Source organism: Callorhinus ursinus, unplaced genomic scaffold (genome assembly GCF_003265705.2).
Source record: "Callorhinus ursinus isolate GAN/ISIS: 27379988/994484 unplaced genomic scaffold, GSC_fseal_2.0 scaffold7, whole genome shotgun sequence".
NCBI classification, from domain to species: Eukaryota; Metazoa; Chordata; class Mammalia; order Carnivora; family Otariidae; genus Callorhinus; species Callorhinus ursinus.
In genome coordinates this window covers 18408101-18426671 of record NW_027397069.1, presented here as the reverse complement: position 1 = coordinate 18426671, position 18571 = coordinate 18408101, and positions in this window count along the sequence as shown.

The following is an 18571-nucleotide window of genomic DNA, read 5'->3' as shown; positions in this document are numbered from 1 at the left end:
AGGAATCTTGCTGAAAACTCCAAAACAAAATAAACAACGTTATATTTTGATATATAACATTTTAAAGAAGTAGAATGTAACATAGAGAATAAGCGTTTGAACTGCAAATAATTCACTTAGATACCCAGGGAGATATTCCTTCAGAATCTATATTCAACATACAAAAAAAAAAAAAAAATGCATTTATACCTTACCTATATACCTACACAAAGATAAATATGGATATTTTTGTTAATATAATTATCCTTTTGATGATTTTACTGTATACATCTTACCTTTATTAATCTACAATCTCTCCTCTGAAATAATTGAGGCTTCCTTGTGACATATTTCAATAATGTATATATCCCATATATTACTATGTATATTGTATGTTTAAGAAAATAAGGACATTGTTATTTATAATTTTCATGTTTCCCAATATTGCAATAGGACATAGACCATGCTGATATATAATAACTAATAAATACTAATAAAATACCAACAGTAATAAAGTTCTAATAAAAACTAACACCTAATAATCAGATGACTATAATAAGCTCTACTTGTTTAAATGGACAGATATCCTTTGTTGTTTTTTGTGGAGAGGGGTAGGAAAGGGGGTTGACAGAAGGGTATTTCAAGTTAATTTTCGATGTAATATACCAATTTTCCTGGGCAATATAATAATTGAATTCTCATAAAACACTCATTTGAACTAAAGACTTTCAAGTCCCTCGCCCTCAGAGTATTAAGTTTGAAGTCACATGACTATAGTAAAACAAATACTCTTTGAAATATTTTATTCTTTTCTTTGACTATGATCAGAGACATTTATAAAAAGTATTTCCTCATTTTTATTTGCAAGTCTAACCTACTAAAACTTAGGAAACACTGATTTTTAGGAACCTCACAGCTTTAAAAGATTATTTAACAGTAAAACAATTTTAAAAACATAGCTTACCTATTTTAAGAAAGGAAAATTTGAAATAGCACTTACCTGCTTTTCCTTCCTATACATGGAAACACGTGCCTTCCACAAAATATTACAAATCTTTGATACCAGTAGAAATCACTGTTTAATAATTCTTGATTTGGGGTAAGAAGAGAAACTGAAAGTAATTTTTAACCTAAAAGCAATCTTCAATATTTGTATAATATTAATAAGAACTAAGAGAATCATTCCTAACACCTCCCTTGGTTTAGAGCTTTCTCACTCTCTTAGCTCCCTCTGGTGGATATTATTAAAAATTCTTAACAACTTTAAGCTGGAGAACATGCTCTGTTGAATTTTTACTTTAAACACGTAGATTATGTGGGTAGTGGTTCCATTGCTGGTCCATAATTAGTATTACGTTGTGTTAAAAATACATTTTAAGAAAAATTTAGCCAAATTTGAGCATGATTAGAAGCAAAGTATTACAACTATATTATTTGTCAGAATAAATGATAATCTCCATTATTACCATCTCTTATGTTCTTGAAAAGGCTTATAAACGTTCCTCAATTAAACCTAAGTCAAAAAACAGAGAACATGCTAAGGTTATTTGTTAGTGTCCTACTACCTTTTATAAAAGTTTTTTATCCTTAGATTTTTAATTAATAATAATAAGTAGTACTAGTATGTATCCACAACTGTGAGTGCTCTCCATATTTTTAAGGAGTATGATCACTCTATAGGTAGTAACAGATTTACCCTCAGAATAAACTTACGTGGCAAGTGCTATTGGAATGAGGGAACTGGAGCATAAATATAACATATACAATGATAGAGAACTAGTACGGGCAGAGTTTAGATTTGAATATAATTCACTCTGGCTTCAGAATTTGTTTATTCAGCAGGTAAAATTGCCACTCAGGACATGTGTTTTCATAAGTGGACATACTTTATAATCAGATCAGATTTTAGTCCTATATATAATAGGACTAAATTTATAAAGAATACTTCTGGGTTTTTTTTTTTAATTAAAAATACAGTTTCTTTTTTCTTTTTTTTTTTTTAAGGTTTATTTATTTATTTGACAGAGAGAAAGAGAGAGCACAAGCAGAGGAAACAGCAGAGGGAAAGGGAGAAGAAGGCTTCCCACTGAGCAGGGAGCCTGATGCAGGGCTCCATCCCAGGACCCTGAGATCATGACCTGAGCCAAAGGCAGACACTTAACTGACTGAGCCACCCAGGTGCCCCTAAAAAGGCTTTTTCTAAAACATATTTCATTCAATATGTAAGCATTAATGACAATTGTGGGCAAATAATTGTATTGGTTGAAAACACAAAGATGAATCCTTTATATGTATACATATTTAGATATATCTGGAGAACCATATAATCGATTTAATGATATATATATGTATAAATAATATATATATTTATATAAAATTTGAATCCCTATATATATATGTGGGATATATATATATCACAATTTCCTTATCATACTGCATTATACTAACCATCTATACTTCTTTGTCCTTCTAAGTCAATGAGAATCAAGTTGCTATAAAGACTGATGTTAAGAGGAAATCAGTTTATGTCTACTTTAGGTGTGTCTGAGGGAAGGTCCTCTTGTGCTCCACATCCAAGGAGCTCTCTAGTCTCTTTGACCTAAAGTGGACCCCAGATACTACCTAACCTAAAGTGGACCCCAGATACCCCAGATAAGATTCCCCAAGTAGATACATAATCTCCCCTTTATAATATACGTGCCTCCCTCCATCCTACCAGTTGCACCAGATGCCTTGATTATCTAAAGAACAAATGGCGGCAGGAGTGGGATATGAGAGAACGTGCCCACCAGGCACGGCTAGGGGCTATGGTGTTGTCTATCTCTTTCTGATTACCCAGTTCTGCCTTCTCACAACAAATATAACAACCTAATACTGCTTATCATCTTCCTAAGGATTTGATTTTTCTATTCTTTGTTAAAGTGTTAAGATACTATATTCCATAGTTTTCATGGTAGCTCGGAGTCATCATTGTGGATATTAGTTATGTATTCAGTCATTTAATAAATATTTCTTGAATTCTAAACGTAATAATAATATTAAAAACATTAATAAACATAAATTGATATTTTTAAATAAGAAATTACTGTGTTAGGCATCTACTATATTTCAATTTAAAAATATCTTCACAACACCCTATAAAAGACATAATATTGTTAACTTCACTCTACAGATAAGGAAAGTGAAAATTAAGAATGAAGAATAACTTGGTAAGGGTCACAGAGCTAGTTAATAACAGAACAGGGACCTTCTTTCCAGTCTGGCTAAGTGTAAAAATCATGCTTTTATGGCACCAGCCAGTTCTAATAAAATATAAAAGACATAAGGTTTGAGTTATTTAATATTTAAGTCTTATAAATTTAAGTAAAATATCAAGTGAAATATTAGCATAATATGAATTTTTAGATTTGATAAAATACCTTGGTTTTTAAACATAAATTGAGGGAAAGACTTCTTTATAAAAGACTTATCAAAGAAGATTGTTGTCTTAAGAGAATTAAGTTTAAAATCAATTTCTAATTGGCTATAAATCACTTAGCTAAAGATGTGTACTGAAAAATACTAAATTTGTAGTTCAATATCTCCCTCTGCTGTTAGAAAACACTAATGAAAATTGTTTAAGCATATGTATTTACTTACATGATAGACTATATTTATACATCAAACACTAAAATACATTAAAATTTCCATAACATTTCCACCTGTGTTTTAAAATTGTGAATCCTAGATTATACTTAAGAAAACATTTCATTTGCTTGAAATGTGTAAAAGTAATAAATGTTAGACATTAAATTTACAAAGAATAACTTATATGATTAATTTACTTTCCTGAAATGTTATGTCTGTTGAATGGTCGTTTTGTGTATTTGTAATATACAACAAGTATTACATATGAAAGACTACCTGAAAACTCTCCTATGTTTCCTTAAATAATAAACATGTATAGGGTCAATTACTTGGCACTAGAATGCTCGTTTTTTTTTTATGTTATAAAATGGAAATTTAAGACAAAAATATTTCCAATTTCACAGATTTCCAGGATAATACAATACTGTAACTAAATACAATTTTTCAATAGCTACTTTAGTAAATTAATAGAATCTAAATATAGTATTAAGCACAACTTCTTAATCATAGACTTAGAAACACAAACACAAAAAGCCCAATCATAAAACATGTATATAAAAATATTACATTATTACCAACAATTTTCTTTTTAAGATGAGAGAGATCATAGCATAGATATAAAAAAGAACTTATCATTTTTGTATTTGCTAAGAATATTGTATTTAGAAGCAGTTTCCTAAAATTATATTTGTGGTTGGTAGTGCTACATGGCTATCATTTAATACTTATTGTTTATGACAATCAAAAAAATAAAAACTTGAAGATTAAAATAAGTGGAAAAATAAAATAAGTGGAAATATTGCATACTTTAAAAAAATTTTATTTATTTATTTGACGGGGAGAGAGAGATAGTGAGAGAGAGCACAAGCAGGGGGAGCAGCAGACAGAGGCAGGGGGAGAAGCAGACTCCCTGCTGAGGAAGGAACTCGATGCTGGGCTCCATGCTGGGCTCCTTGCTGGGTTTGATCCATGCTGGGTTTGATCCCAATACCCTGGGATCATGACCTGGGCGGAAGGCAGACACCTAACCATCTGAGCCACCCAGGCACCCCAGAAATATTAAGTACTTTTATCAAAGGAAAGAGATAATATAAACGTTAAGTTAATTCAGGTAAATCCAGGATAAAAAAAAAAAGCAGAAAATGTTTTTTAACTAATGAAATAAGCTTTTGAATGAAATTACTATATTACTTTTAGAAATATCCAGTTTAATGATTTAATATAACGTAGGCTTAAACTTCAACTGTTTGGTCTCATTTTTACATCTCATTATTTATTCTCTATCATCTTTGTAAAAATCTTTGTTCCTTTGAGGCCAAAGATCAATAACTATCCCATACTCTTCCTTAATCCCTTCCAGCAATACAACTACCTGCCAGAGGTACACCATATCCTCAATCAAAAGAAATGGAAACTGGCTCACTGTTTTCCTTTCCACCTCAAATCATCATTCTGATGGCTATCACTATCATTCCACCTGCAGACCTCTGATTCTAATTTCTTCTTCAGCTATTCACTTCTATGGATCACGCGCAGTGGTTTGTTACATCCCCCAAATGCTCCATTTAATCTATGAATTCAAGTACAACACTCCTCTGTGATTTGATGGTGAATGTTTCACATCAAGCTTTTTGGGGGGGAAAGAAAACTTCATATATATGCTATTTGCCACTTTTTGTGGTGTAAATACTCTCACAACAGCTAATTGCAAGATAATAATGTGCTATTATTGGATGAAGAGTGGTAAAAAGGGGCACACAATCCCACAGTCAAGGCGCCTACAGTGTACAACTCATCTCTCTGACCGTGATGGTCATTCACGTCTCCATGTGCTCAAATAGTCCCATCACAACTTTTTTTTTTAATCTTATATGGATTTCTGGTTAATTTTTATGGTTCACTTTACCTTAACTTCATACAGGAAATTGAATTCCTCACTTGCACAAATTGCAATTGTTTCTGGCCAGAATCTCTCCTGCTCACAGCAGTTAGAGTCCTGTCTCACAAGCACAATTCTGGTGCTTACATATTTTACAGTCTTCATGTGTTTCACTTCTAGTTTCAGTTATGGTGACAAGGAAAGCATGAAGGATTTCCAGAGCATTCTAGGACTAGACCTTGAAGAAGTGTATACCACTTTTTACTACATTACATGAGAGTTCTGGGTGAATTCAATATTGATAAAAATTAGAAGTCACGGTGCTTTTTCTTGATTGTATTTTCCTCCAATTTTTTGGGGGGTGGCAGTGGTGTTAATATTTTGTATTTTCCTTGATTGATAAGCACGTAGCAGGTTTCTTTCTGATAAAACATGCCATGTTCCTATTTCACCTCAATTTGAAAGAGGATATGATTAGATGATGGTACCTCCCAGAAGAGAAACACTAGAGAAATATTTGTCTGTGGAGAAGTGTGAGAAGGAAGTGTGAGAAGGAAGAAGAGAGAAATAAAACAAAAAATACAAAATTAAAATCATAGATATCTATTGCCCTATTCCTATCTTCTAAACCTATGGCTTATCCTTGAAAAGATGTTGCAGCATATTCCGAGTTAGTGCCAATTAACATAAGAATATGGAATCAGTAGTGATAGACTCCTCCGGATGTGATCTGGAAGAGGTCATACACCTGTAATACTTACATCCCTACAAGTAACTATGTCCATGCCTGTGATGGGGTAATAGACATACGATCTTCATACCTATGTCCACACATTTGCTTGTGGTTTTTAAGAGATGGCCAAGTTCTCCTGCGCCACTTGGAAGGTGATTTTTAGATGTTTGAAGGTAACTGTGTTGTCAGTTCCACAGTTTTAAATTTCTGCCTGTGTCTTTGTTATCTGAGAAAAGAAACTTTCCATTGTTGTTGTCCTTGAATAGGCACATACATTTTTCTTATCTGAATGGATATTGTAATCAAATTATAAAGCTAAAATTTGTGATAATAACACATTCAATATTACAAATTAATTTGGGGAATAGAAATATTCTTCTTTTGAGTCCGTTTTCCATCCTGGAATGTGGTATATGTGGCCATTTATTCTGGTAATTTAAAAAATTATTCATTATAGTATTACAACTATATCCATATATATTCAAATATATTCTACTGTCTAGTTTTTGTATGGGTTATTTCTGTCATAATGGGAAAATTATGTCTAAGTGTTTTATCTTTAATTTACTGAACTCCTTTTGTAGTTCTAGTTTTAGTAATATCTTCAGTTTATTTCTACATTTCTATTTCATTCCAAATGTTGCTATTTATAAAGCTAAGCCCAACCTCGAGTTGGCTTAATATTTCAAAGAGGTACAAGGTAGTACAAAAACATACGATTATATTCCTTTGATGTTAGACATGTATAAAATTATGTTATTATACTTGTAATAAAATGAGTTAATTATTAAATTTTATGAGTGTAATTTCTGACAAAATGTTAACCAACTTTCTTTTCTATGCCCTTTAATACGTCTAAAAAGCAATTTCAAAGTATCAAAATGATTAGATAAGTACCGAGAGATTTAATATGTTTTTTAAAAGGCATCTGGGGTAGAGACATGTGCAGTATTTACAGTAATGGGAAAGATCAAAGAGGTATTCCCTACACCTATGAAAACAGTCTATTTAGTTTATATAAGGGAAAACAAGGTGCCAAAAAATATAGCACTTGTCTGTCTGTTCCTTTACTTAATGCAGAGTTTTATCCGAAACCCTCAGATAAATCTGAGTAATTCTAAGTAATTCTAACTTAGTGGCTAATTTCTTCACTGGAATGAATTTATCCTTATGGCAGCAATACTTAAAGCTTTCTATGTTAAAAAAAAAAACTTCCTTGGCAAGCTAAGTGATGTCTATAAATTAACGTCACCTTTGAACTATTTTATTATTGCAAATAGGGGTGGTAAATAAATAATTATTTAAGAATAAATAACACTAAAAATTTATAATTGTTTCAAAGTCAGTTTAAAAATGAGTGTACAACTTATAACCACCTCACCATTAGACAACACACACACACAAATAGACACACACATCCTTGCCTAAAAATCTGTACATCTGTATACCTTTACCTCTGAAGTTCGAGTATTGATTTTTTTGAAACCTGGATTGTTATATTCATTACTCCTCTTTTTCCATAATATATTTTATGGCAATCAAATTTATTTCTTTGTCACTTTATCTAAAAACTCTTTATGGAGAACTTAATTATTGTCAAACCAAGTGGAGCTGTTGGATATATTAATCGACCTGAAAAAGTACTCCAGCCTTTCTAGATTATACCATATCAATAATAGCAGTAAGAAAAGAAATATCAGCATTATAGTTAATTATAACTGTAAATTATAGTAAAAAGAAAAATTGTTTGATTTATAATATGGGAACAAAATTGAATTTGAGAATTTAAGCAAGACTCCACATAGAATTGACATTTACGCTGGCATTTTCAGAAAAAAACAATGAGTCAGAAAATGACTTGATTGCATGTACAGATTTGTGTGATGTGAAAAGGATAAGATCTATATGGGATTCTGGCAGTTGCAATCTTCACTAACAACCACGTGGAAGGAAAACTGGAAGGAAGGAAACTAAGATAAGACTGTATCTATATACATTGAAGTTGAAAGATTTTCATATATTCCATCTCCTCCCAACAACATGGCCAGTGTATAACCAGATCCCTTTTCATGTTCTTTTTTTCTCTCCTGGAGCTGAAGTAGATGAAAACACATAATGAATCAGGATATAGAAAAGTGCATGAAGATTATCATACATCTATAACATGCATATACAGACATACAGACAGATGCAGAGTTCTTATAACTTTTGCTTTAAAATTTTAGCCATGAAATAGGTACAATAATGCAAGACTCACTAGCTTACAAAAGATCGGTTGGATCCAAATCACATTTCTGACAGATGGAGTAAGTTAAGTTTACCCTTACAGATGACTTAAACTTTTTACTTATTATTTGTAGAGAAGATTTAAGATGTTTCATTTGCCTGGTTTCTAAGTAGCCTTCTCCCCTAATGTTTTTTCCCCCTTCTGATAAGAATTATCTCCCTGTTTACCTTTTAAGAGAGGGCTCCAAGTTCCAAGAAAAGACTGGGCAGAGTTTACGTCTCAACGGCACAGATAAAGAATACAAGTTCCTCCAAGAAAGACTTGTATTGCCTGAGTCCAGAATTTTTACAATACATATAAGCCTTTTGATATGAATAGGAAAGGTTTTGGGATTAGTAAAGAGAATAGGTGGGCTTTTAATGTTCCCATATAGATTCAATTTGTCAGACAAGCTGTACAAGTTGGCCTCAATTTGTAGGACAGGTGTTTTCAATTCCTCAAAGAATTGGGTTGCAGTCGGAACTGCATTCAACTATATTATCACCAATTTTCTTCTTTGTATCAGGAAGAAGATCTTTAGGATAGACATCAAAAGATATCTACCTTCTTGATTTAGAGCTGTTTGTCTTTGGATGTTTTTTTTTTCTTTCTTTCTTTCTGGGTATATAGTTTCATTTTAGTTTAGGGGAGAAAGCCTTTTAAAATGTTCCTATTAAGTTCTGAATATCAGCTTCCAATTTGGCCAACTTCTGACCATATAGCTACTTAAAGAAAAAAAAAATCCTTTCAAATATCTTGTCAGGCTTCAGCTGGAATAAACAGTAAATAATCCTGGCAATACTGAATGGCACCACGGATGAAAGAGGCATCCCCAAAGAGGGTGTAAAAGATACCACCCTCCCAAGATCTAGAGCCACTCCCAGATACAGCTAAAAGAAAGACTTAGGCAATTGTCTTAAAAACCAGCAACATTCCATAGGGTCCTCACTGCAAATGGGGTGCAATCCACATTTCTGTCTGACCATATCTTTGGGCCCCCAGCCTGATGGTTGCCCTGCCTGCATATGAAGGAACTGACAACCTGGGTGGACAGGTAGGCAGAAAGCTGGAACAAATTCTTGATACACAAAACTGACAAAAGAGAAGGCAATTGCTGTCTTTGGGAGAATAAAGGAACAATAACCAATAAAGGACAATGTGAGATTTTACCTTCCTCTATCAGCTGGGCTTTAAAGATCCAGGAACAGTAACTGTGGTCAGAATTCTCACCCTCCACTGGATTCTGCCAGTTTTCCCGGGTCCTATCTGCAGCCTTCAAACTGTGTAAGATGTAGAGTAGAAAATGTAGCCCTGGTATCTGAAAGAATTTGGCGTGGTTTTCCATTTTTTCTAATTTTAGTTTCTCCTTGGCTGTTTAAGGGGATAACAATTTACCAGAGAATCTCTCCGAGTCCTGCCAACCTTGGGACTTACAATAGAGGAACCCTCCTTAGAGGGTAGATATGGGGACATTCAGGTTGTTGTCAAAGGATTTGGCAAAATCTTTGAGGACAATATATTTTTTTTATTTGTTCACCATCCCCTCCCCCCCCGTGTCCTGGGTGATTACAAATGAGATGCCAATTTCTGGGCAGTGTTTTGATAATGGACCTTTAGAAGGGTGCAGTGCAGAGGCCCAGGTATTTTAGGTTTCTGGCCTTGGGGCTATTGTAAGGCCACTACCTTGATGGACTTTCGCTTATGGTCTTGTCTCTTCAGAATGGAAAGGCAATTCAGGCTATGATTAATCAAGTGAGTGAGTACTCAAGTAAAGGAGGGTAGAGAGAAGTAGTAGGAGTCGCTTCAGTCTTAAAGTCTTTTGTTTTAGGTAGTAAAGAGGTACCTCTTGTGTCTTTCGTTTTTTATTAGCCTTGCAATGAATCTTTCAATAAAGCTATTTTGGAAGCATGAAGCCTTCTGGAGGCTTCTGAATGCCGATTAAAATAGGTATTCCATTCTGCTTGTTCGACTTGGGAACCCTTGCTTTCAAGTATACTTATGTCTAGTTGGAATGTTCTCCATATTGGCCATTGTAGTATGCATAGATCAGAAGATAGTATGGAGAATGAGGAGCATGAATGCTTGGTGATGTTTAGTCCAGCTTTTCAAACTTTTACAGAGTTTTACATAAAGGGAATTTAGAATCTTTTGTAATGTTTGTTGAGCTATGACTATTTGGTTAGTTGAAGTATGACTTTTGGAAGACATATGGGGTTTAGTTTTTGATAGGGGAAAATGTATACCTAGGCCAAGATGAAAAAAATATGTACACCATAACTGGAAAGAAGAAGTGATGAAGCCATAAGTCATTATGTAAGGGAACTAACATGAGTTCCTTCCTTAATGTGTTACAGATAGAAACTCCACCAATGAGTTATGACACAAAGGAAACTTTATTTGCAGCACATAAGGAGATCAAGGGGAATCACGTCCAAAGCTGTAAGTTCCCTTTAATATATGGGTGAAGATGAATATTTATTTTTTTATATTTAATTTTTTTAAAGACTTATTTATTTATTTTAGAGAGAGAGAGAGTGTGAGAGCACGAGAAGGGGTGAGGGGCAAAGGGAGAGGGAGAGAGAATCTCAAGCAGACTCCACGCTGAGCACAGAGCCTGATGCAGGGCTTGATCTCAGGACCCTGAGATCACAGCCTGAGCTGAAACCAAGAGTCCGATGCTCAACCGACTGACTGCACCACCTAGATGCCCTTAGGGTTAGGATGAATATTTAGAAAGGGGAGCATTGTCATCATACATAGAAGTAGGCATAAGGTCATGCAGGCACCTTAAGGAAACATGCCTATACATATATTGCATCTTATGTAAATGAGGCTTGTGCTCCTCCTTGAGCAGATAGTGTAGTATTATAATGAGGTAAAGGAAACTGTCAGTCACTCCCTGGGTCACTCCATGGTCCATCTACGCAGGCTTGAGTCACGGTTAAATTCAATCTAGTCTGGGTGGTCCAGGCTGGCCAGAGCTCTTCCTCCAGACAGTCATTATGCTCCAGAGGTAGTTTCAGTTTCCATCATGGGCTGCTATGCCCATCCGGTACTTTTTTTTCTTTTTTTAAGATTTTAATTATTTATTTGACAGAGAGAGAGAGCACACAGGCAGAGGGAGGAGCAGACAGAAGGAGAAGCAGACTCTTCGCTGAGCAGGGAGCCCGATATGAGGCTCCATCCCAGGACCCTGAGATCATGACCTGAGCCAAAGGCAGATGATCAACTGACCCAGCCAACCAGGCGCCTTTTTTTTTTTTAAGATTTTATTTATTTATTTAACAGAGAAAGAAAGAGAGAGAGAAGAGAGGTCCAACCAGTCTTTTGCCTGAGTTAAGAGATAAGCTGGAAAGAAGAGCTTAAGGAAAAATGCGGGACAGAGGTCATTGGGTACAAGCAGGTGAGCACTAAAGATCAGGTCTTGGGGTCTAGCTGGTGCCAATTATGACACATCAAATACATCCAAACTCATGATTCTTTTAGGTTTTGTTTTTAAGGGGTGTTCATTTTTGTGCTTTTGCAGATAGAGGGATTCTAGGCAAAATCAGAAGAAGTTATTTTCAGGAAGCACTCCATAAGACAAACTTTTTTGGTGGGGAGTTCACACTTTGTATGGACAGGTTTGCTTGTTAATGTGTGACAAAGTGTGGCTCAGATGAGGAGAATACCCATTTCTAAACAAGATATAGCACTCTGCTGGAGCTTAGAGAGCAAAGACGCACTCAGCAGGAGAAGAAGCACAATCCCTGACTGATGAGATTACTCAAAAGCAGTGAACATGAAAAGCCGCAGAAGGAGAGGAGAAGCCAACTCACTGACATTATCAGATTGGTTTATGAGCATTGGAGACACTGTAGGAACTGACAGCGACATGTTGTGGGTATTGCAGTGGCCAGGGATGTGAACAAGTGAAACTAAGTGACTTGTCTTAATCCACAGGTGTAAAATCTAGGAGTATTTAAATAGTAGTATATATTTTTGGATTTTAAGGATTTTTAATCATGGATTTGTTTTCTGTTTTTGTTTTTGTTTTGCTAGTTGGTATATTACTAAATAGGCCAAAACAAAGGTGCTGACTTCAACCATCCAATTATCAGTATTAAATTTTGTACAACTAATTTTTTTTAAGATTTTATTTATTTATTCGAGAGAGAGAGCGTGAGTGAGAGAGTGAGAGAGAGAGAGAGAGAGCACAAGCAGAGGGGAAGCTGCAGAGGGAGAGGGAGAAGCAGACTCCCCACTGAGCAGGGAGCCCGACATGGGGCTCGATCCCAGGACCCCGGGATAATGACCTGAGTCAAAGGCAGACGCTTAAGCAACTGAGCCACCCAGGTGCCCCTAAATTTTGTATACCATATTTAAATGTTTGTCCTCTAAGGATATTCTAATTTGAGGAGATGTATACATATATAAATAGAGTCTTATTTTCAAATGAACAAAATACAAAAGAAAAGTATGTATATGGGTTCTTAATATGTCAAGTTTCATTCATTTGAAAATCAATTTATGTGAAACCATTCCAAATAGGATTTACAAAGTTTTACTCTATTAAGCTAATTAATGTTTCTCGATGAATAAATGATCTTACTTAAAATATTTGAAGAGCTGTGACTTTATAATGCCATTCACCAACCAAATTGTTTTAACAAGACATTTTCATATCAAGTGATAGACCCTTCGAGGCACTAAACAAATAGGCAATAGGTTATTTTTTTTATTTTAAATATAGACATTATCCTAAACTTGGTGAGCATAGCTGAATTTTGTTTGGTTCTGTGATTGGTTAGTGAAGATTTTATATATTACTCAATATTTTTTGTTCCAAATAATTCATCTTAAATATTTTAGTAAGATGTGTTTTATGTTATTTTTAGGGGTTTAATAATGTTAAATTCATAAGTACATCAGATACAATACCAAGGCTAAAATCATTAAATCTTTGTATTTCTGATTTAACTAAATTCAGTAATTTGAAAATTAAACATTTAGTTTTTTTTATTATTTATAAAATGTCATGATATTGCAAGTGCTGCCATCTGCTGTAGACATAGAATAGCAAGGAATAGATGGTTCTATTTGAAGAGAACACTGTGTAAGAATTCCAAGTAACCTCAAACTTGTATGAACTCGGGAAATAAACCATGATGAGCTAGAATGATATTTTTTAAATGTTTCATATATTAAGCTCATAAAACATATCAATTCATCAATAGTTTTTGACTGTGAAACCAATTTATTAGTTCCTAACAATCTTCAATAAGTTGCACTGTGGCTTCTGAAGAGTTAAAGAACAGCTTCAGTTTTTCTGTATTATCACACTGAAAGATGAATCGGTGTCTTAAGACTATGCCAGATGCCACCAATTTTGCATGCTTACACGCTATAGGCAAATGAAAATATTTTGAAGTGAAGTTCCCAGTTGTTAAATATTATTTATCGAAAATAAACAAATCCCAAGATATGTATCTTAGAATTTTGAGAAAGAAATATATCTATCAGGGTAAAAATTTAGATTACTAATGACTTACGGGTATGTTCAATTATTCTCACATTTTAAGGTCATTATAATGATAATTTCATGGCATAAATAAATAAAATCTAAACTAAATTAAATTTTATTAAATAAAATAATGGCATAGACTCTCAGTTTTCTATTTTGATGTTTTAAAATAATAAGTATTTGAAATGGTAGTTTTTTTAAAGATTCTAATTAAAAACCACACATCAATATCAATCCTAACTGCACAAATGATACTTCTCCAGCAGATGGCAACATTGAGAATCTCAAATTTTTTTTTAAATATGTAAATGTTAGGACAAAAACTAGAAAGTAGTGTTTTAATGAAGTTAAAAACTAGCACAAATTAATAGACTCCTATACATTTTCTTTTAGTTAGTTGACACTGTGATTGTTTTTAATTCTAGGAGATTTGACCAATAAGGCTTCATTAAATATACCAGATAAAACTTATGGCTAAAAATTGATCCATTATTAAATAAGGATCCACTTTCTGATATTTACATGATAGTGAAATGAAATGACCTATTTAGGGTAGAAATTGATTAGCAACTAGGAGAGAGAAAGAAACACACTTCTTAAAATTATTAAAATACAGCAAAATTAAACAATATAAAAAGCTTACCAAATTCATAATAAATTGTCTCAAAAATCTAATTTAAAAATATTAATACAAGAGCCATACACTAGTCTCTTGTACAGGCAATTGATAAAATTGCTTAATAGATAACTGGGTTTCAGAAATACTATTTTAAATGAAAGGGGTCATGGAAAAATCATGAATTGCACATTTAATACAATACGCTATAAACAGATGTAAACATTTGGAAAACAAGAGATGAGTATAACTTGTTTCATCTACAAAGAAAACTTAGAAGTTAACAAGACAACTTATACACACAAAATTGAGGCAAGGTTACATAAAATAAATGTTAGAAGGATTAACCTCTAATAAATTTCAGAGAAATTTAGAATTATTGCAGAAGGTCCAGGGAAACTTGCCTGGTCAATATGAGGCTAAAGACCCTACTACTCCTGGTCTCAAGCCACCCCAGTTGCAAATATTACAGCAAAGCTAAGACACAAAAGAGTTGCACACAAGAATAATTTGAGACTATTCAGAAGCTACAACTTCTGCTACTAACAGAAACACACTTCGGGATTTACAAGTGATGTCTGACATACCCCAGTGACCTCAAACATGTTAACTCTGCATAAGAAGAGAAAATATTGATAATGAAGTTCATTAAAAAAAGAATAATATTTCCTTTGAAACATTTTAGGCAAAGAGAAAATATGGCTGGAAAGATTAAACCATTAAAAGACTTGCAGATCTAGATATATTCACAAATTATTTCAAAAGCATTATCACTGAATTAAAATCAAACTGACTTAGGAACCAACTGATGTAGATATTTCCTCTTTTTTTATCACTGTGTAATTGTGGATATCTCACTCAATATCCCCAGGCCTTGTTTATTTTTAATGTCTATAATGATAATATTAATAAAAACTCAAACTCATTCATCACTTACTATATGACAAGCACTATAAAAATTGACATATGTTCATCTCAAGTCTTCCTTAAAAATGTAGAAATTCTGTAGAATTTCTACAATCATACTATAGGAGGAAACTAAGGCTTAAAGAAGTGATTTTCCAAATGTCATGTAAATAAAAATTTGAAGAGTTAGAAGGCAAGGCCAGGTCAGTCTGGTCTCAAATTCTGTACTTTATTAACTTCCATATTAGACTACCCACTGCAGGATGACAGACTGTTGAGGTTTGCCCAGACTGAGGTGGTTCTGGCAGAGCAGTCTAGGGCATAAGGGAACAAAGTGGGTTATAGACATCAGAATAAATTCCAAGGCACCTACCTAGTGCTCCACAGAGACAAGGCGGTATCATGGGATGGTTGAAAGAGGAACAATAAACTCATAGGTGAGAGCCAGGAATAGGTTCAGAATCTTGACGCTGCAGGTACAAATTATGTAACCTTGAAATACTAATCACTCCAGCTCAGTTTTCTGATTTATAAACAGGAATAATATAATAATTACCTCTTGATTTGTTATGAAGGTTTAATTGTGTTTAATTTTATGGGGACTAACTAATTATAGGTGATAGTACTGAGCTTGACACGATAATGTCACTAGATTTTTACTACTGTTCTAAAATATTTTCTGTTAGCACAGTTACAGATGTGTCCATATTAAAAAAAGAGGGGTCGGGTGGGGAAAGAAATCATCTCCTACTCACCCCTCTCCTTGTCAAAAAAATATAATGTGGGCTATGAGTTTCCAGTCATTTGTTTCTGCCCTTGATAATGCCACACTTAATGAGATAGTACATGTTATAATTAAAATCATGCTCCTACTTACATGACTGTTAAGACATTAAGTTTGATATACCCTGCATTTGGTGTTCTTAGGTTTTTTTGTTCTCTAATACATACACACGTCACTGCATAAAATATTTCACAGAATTATCACTGGTAAAAAAAATACAAAATTTTAAAATTAAAACTTTACTTAGGATATCTAATCCAGTTTTACAGTGGATTAACATTCCTAAACATTAGATTGACCCACTCTAAGTCCTCCAAATTAGAATAATAAAAAAAATTTTAGGGACTCCTGGGTGGCTCAGTCCGTTAAGTGTCTGCCTTCAGCTCAGTTCATGATCTCAGGGTCCTGGATCCAGCCTGCTTTGGGCTCCCCGCTCGGCAGGGAGCCTGCTTCTCCCTCTGCTGCTCCCCCTGTTTGGACTCTCACACTCTCTCGCTCTCTGGCAAATAAATAAATAAAATCTTTTGAAAAAACCAAACAAATATTTTTAACCCTCAGCAGAATGGGGTCTCTGTCATAAAGCCCCTCTGTGGCTGTCAGAGCTTTATTTTACATGCGACATTCATCTCAGCACTGATCTCTGGCCTCTCGGGTGGCTGTCTACCAGGCTGGAGGTGCTGAACTTCTGATTATTTTTTTTGGGGGGGGGGTTGGTTATGCCTTGATAACTTTTCCCTGACAATAGCATCTATATAGGTCCTTGCTAGAGATACAGTAGTTCACGCTTATCCGCGATTTCACTGACCCTCAGCCAACCGCCTGCGGCTGAAGCACATGACCCTCCTGCCAGTCTGTACATAACCTGATGCCATGCACATGACCTGACGCTAGGTCACGATGCCTACTCATTCACCTCCCCTTATCTCATGGCATAGGCGTTTTATCATCTCATATCATTATGAGAAGAAGGGTGAGTATGGTGTAGATGAACCTTGTTTTATTGAACTTCACTTTATTGCACTTTATAGACATGACATGTTGTACAAATTGAAGATTTATGGCAACCCTGCATCGAGCAAGCCGGTGGGCACCATTTTTCCAACACCATTTGCTCACGGTGTATCATGTTTTGCTAATTCTTGCCATATTTGAAACTTTTTCATTATTATTATATATGTTGTGGTGATCTGTGATCAGTGATTGTTGATGCTACTATTGTTAATTATTTTGCAGTGCCAAGTTATGAATACAAAGAAGTTTTTGAAGGAAATTAAAAGTGCTACTCCAATGAACACGCAAATGATAAGAAAGTGCCTGATCTCCTTCTTGATGCAGAGGAAGTTTTAGTGGCCTGGATAGAAGATCAAACCAGCCGCAACATTCCCTAAGCCAAGCCTAATTCAGAGCAAGGCCCCCAACTCTCTTCCTGTGAAGGCTGAGAGTTGAGGAAGCTGCAGAAGAAAAGTTTGAAACTAGCATACAATTTCTTCATGTATTTAATTTTAAAACAGAGAAATGTTTGAGTATTAGAAAATTTAGTATTAATTTCTGGCTTATGTGAAGCAGAAAAAAGCAATAGTTGCTTTCATGCATGTGTTCACAATTCACTGACTCTCTATTATGAGATTTGATCTTAAGGAGATTAGTCTAGTGGATTTTAATCATGGTAAATTCTATAGCATGATTTTGCCCTTAAACACACTATCGAGAAAATATATTGAAAAAAGGGAGTGACATTCAGCTACAGCTTGTATTTGTCAGAAGAAAAGCAATATGAAAATTACTTCTGGTCTTCATGGGCTACCACAACTGCTCTAAAATATTAATATTAAATACTTTTAAAAAGATGTCAATAGATTAATGTACAGAGGAACCTAATATAAAAAGTAAAGCACTCGTGACTGTCATAGCTTTTATTAATACTGAATTTATCAGGCTTATGGTTTTCAAATGATTAATGTTTATTTAAGTGTAAGATAATTTAAATCTTCCTAAATATTAACATGCATAACTTATTAAATAAAAGTATTGGTTAAATGTACTAAAATTTTCTAAATACATATGCATTGATTACAAAATTATTTAGCAAAATGTTCTGTATCTTTAATTAAAATTTTGAAGCAGATGAATTTAGTTTTCTTAAGTGCTGTACACATGTTAGAAGGCTAATAAAATCAAATGTATGCACACTCTAAGTGTAAAACTAAAAGTACACATAAAGCAGGAGTGGTTAATATGAGGAATTTAATTGTTTTTATATTTCTCATTATTACTATAC